Below are 3,408 nucleotides of genomic sequence, written 5' to 3'. Positions count from 1 at the left end.
AAAATGTTCCATGACACTTTTCATCAAATTGCTCTATGACCCTGTCATCAGAATGATCCCTGCCCTTCTCATCACAATGCACAACGCCCTGGCCATCAAAATGCTCCATGACCTTTGTCATCACAAAGATCCATGGCACTTGGCATCACAATGCTCCATGTCATTGTCATCACAACGCTCCATGAACGCTCTCATCACATTGCTCCATGCCCTTGTCTTCACATAGCTCCATGACACATGTCATCAGAATGCTCCATGGCCTTCTCATCACAATGCTCCAAGCCCTGGCCATCACAATGCTCCATTACACCTGTCATAACAATGCTCCATGACCCCTGCCATCACGATGTTCCATGGCCTTGTCATCACAAGGCTCCATGACCCTTCTCATCACAATGCTCCAAGAAAACTGTAATCACAATGCTCTATGCCCCTTTTCATCTCAATGATCCATGAACCCTGTCATCACAATGCACTATGCCCATCATCATAATGCTTCATGCTATTGTCATAACAACGAAATCAAAATGATCCATGACCTCTGTCATAACAATGCTCCAAACCCTTGTGATCACAATATTCCATAACACTTGTCATCACAATGCCCCAGGATGCTCGTCATCACAATTATCCATGGTCTTCTCATCACAATGATCCATGACCTTCGTCATCACAATGCTCAATACACTTGTCATCAACATGCTCCCTGACACTTGTTGTCTGTATGCTCCTTGAACCCTGTCATGACAAGGCTCCATGCCTTTTTCATCACAATGATCCATGCCCTTTTAATCACAATGCTCCAAGTCCCATGTAATCACAATGGTCCGTGCCATTGTCATCACAAAGCTCAATGATGCATGCCATCAGAATGCTCCTTGATCTTCTCCTCACAATGCTCCATGCCCTTGTCTTCACAGTGTTCTAAGACCCCTGTAATCACAATGCTCCATTCCCCTTTTAATCAGTATGCTCCATGAGACTTGTCATCACAAGGCTCCATGGTTTTGTCATCACAATGCTCCAGGACCTTGTCATCACAATGCTTCACGACCTTGTCATCAAAATTTTCAATGGCCCTTTTCATCATAATGCTCCAAACCCTAATCATCACAATGCTCCATTATATTTGTCATCACAATCCTCCATTACATTTGGTATCACAAAGCTCCATGCCATTGTCATCGCCATGGACCATGACATATGTCATCACAATGCTCCCTGACACCTGTCTTCACAATACTCCATGACCTTATCATCACAATGCTCCATGCCCTTGTCATCATAATGCACCATTCCCACTCTCATCACAATAATCTTTGAAACTTGTCAGACCAATGCTCCATGCCACTGTCATCACAATGCTCCATGCCCTTGTCATCACAAGGCTCCATGACCCCTGTCATCACAATGCTCCGTGACTCCAGCCATCACAATGCTTCATGACCTTTGTCATCACAATGGTCCATGCCCTCGTCATCAACAGTCTCTGTGACCTTTTTAACCACAATGCTCCATGAACTTTTCATCACAATGCTCTTTGACCCTTGTCATCACAATGCTCTATGCCTTTCTCAGCACAATGCTCCATGACCCTTGTCATCACAATGCTCCATGCGCTTGTCAGCACAATGCTCCATGACACATGTCATCACAATGCACCATGCGCTTGTCATCACAGTGCTCCACAACATTGTCATCACAATGCTCCATAAAATTTGGCATCACAGTGCTCCATGCATTTCTCATCAAAATGCTCTCTCACCACTGATATCACAATGCTACATCACTATTTGTCACAATACTCCCTCACCCCTGTCATCACAATGCTCCCTGACACTTGTCGTCAGAATGCTCCTTGAACCCTGTCACAAAAAGTCTCCATGCCTTTTTCATCACAAAGCCCAATGCCGTTTTCATCCCAATGCTCCATGCCATTGTCATCAAAATACTCCACAAGTTTGTCATCAGAATGCTCCCTGACCCTTGTCATCACAATTCTCCATGCACTTGTCAGCACAATGCTCCCTGACCTTTGTCATCACAATGCTCCAAGCCATTGTCATCACAATGCTCCATTACCTTTGTCATCAGTATCCTCCCTGACACTTGGCATCACAATGCTCCATGCCATTGTCATCACAATGGGCCATTACATATGTCATCACAATGCTTCCTGACACCTCTCTTCACAATACTGCATGACCTGGTCATCAAAATGCTCCATGCCCTTGTCATCACAATGCGCCATTCCAACTGTCATCACAATAATCCATGAAACTTATTAGACCAATGCTCCATGCGCTTGTCATCACAATGCTCCATGCCCTTGTTATCACAATGTTCCAAGACCACTGTAATCAGAATGCTCCATGCCCCTTTTCATCAGTATGCTCCATGAGACTTGTCATCACAAGGCTCCATGGTTTTCTCATCACAATGCTCCAGGACCTTGTCATCACAATGCTTCACGACATTGTCATGAAAATTCTCAATGGCCCTTGTCATCATAATGCTCCAAGACCTAGTCAACACAATGCTCCATTATATTTGTCATCACAATCCTCCATTACATTTGGCATCACAATGCTCCCTGCCATTGTCATCGCAATGGAACAGGACATATGTCATCACAATGCTCCCTGACACCTGTCTTCACAATGCTCCATGCCCTTTTCATCACAATGCTCCATGAACCCTTACATCACAATGCTCCTTGACTCCAGTCATCAAAATGCTTCATAACATTTGTCATCACAACGGTCCATTCCCGCCTCATCAGAAGGCTCTGTGACGTTTGTAACCACAATGCTCCATGAAATTTACATCACAATGCTCCGTGACCCTTGTCATCACAATGCTCCAAGATCCATGTAATCACAATGCTCCATGCCCTTGTCATCACAAAGCTCCATGACGCATGTCATCAGAATGTTCCATGGACTTCTCCTCACAATGCTCCATGCCCTTGTCATCACAATGCTCGAAGACTCCAGTAATCACAATGTTCCATTCCCTTTTTCATCAGAATGCTCCATTAGATTTGTCATCACAAGTCTCCATGGTCATCTCCTCACAATGCTCCAAGACCTTGTCATCACCATGCACTATTCCCTTGTCATCACAATGCTCCATGACCCCTGTCATCACAATACTCCATGAACATTTTCAGCCCAATTCTCTATGACCTTCTCATCACAATGCTCCATGACCAATATCATCACAATGCTCCATGACCACTGTCATCACAACACTCCATGACACCTGACAACACAATGATCCGGGACTCTTGTCATCACAATGCTCCAAGACCCCTGTAATCACAATGCTCCATGACCCCTGTCATCACAATACTCCATGAACATTTTCAGCCCAATGCTCCATGACCCTTGTCATCACAATGATCCA

The sequence above is a fragment of the Mesoplodon densirostris genome, unplaced genomic scaffold (genome assembly GCF_025265405.1).
Source record: "Mesoplodon densirostris isolate mMesDen1 unplaced genomic scaffold, mMesDen1 primary haplotype scaffold_37, whole genome shotgun sequence".
Classification (NCBI taxonomy): Eukaryota; Metazoa; Chordata; class Mammalia; order Artiodactyla; family Ziphiidae; genus Mesoplodon; species Mesoplodon densirostris.
The sequence above is the reverse complement of the archived record's forward strand: the minus strand, read 5'-3'. Positions refer to the sequence as shown.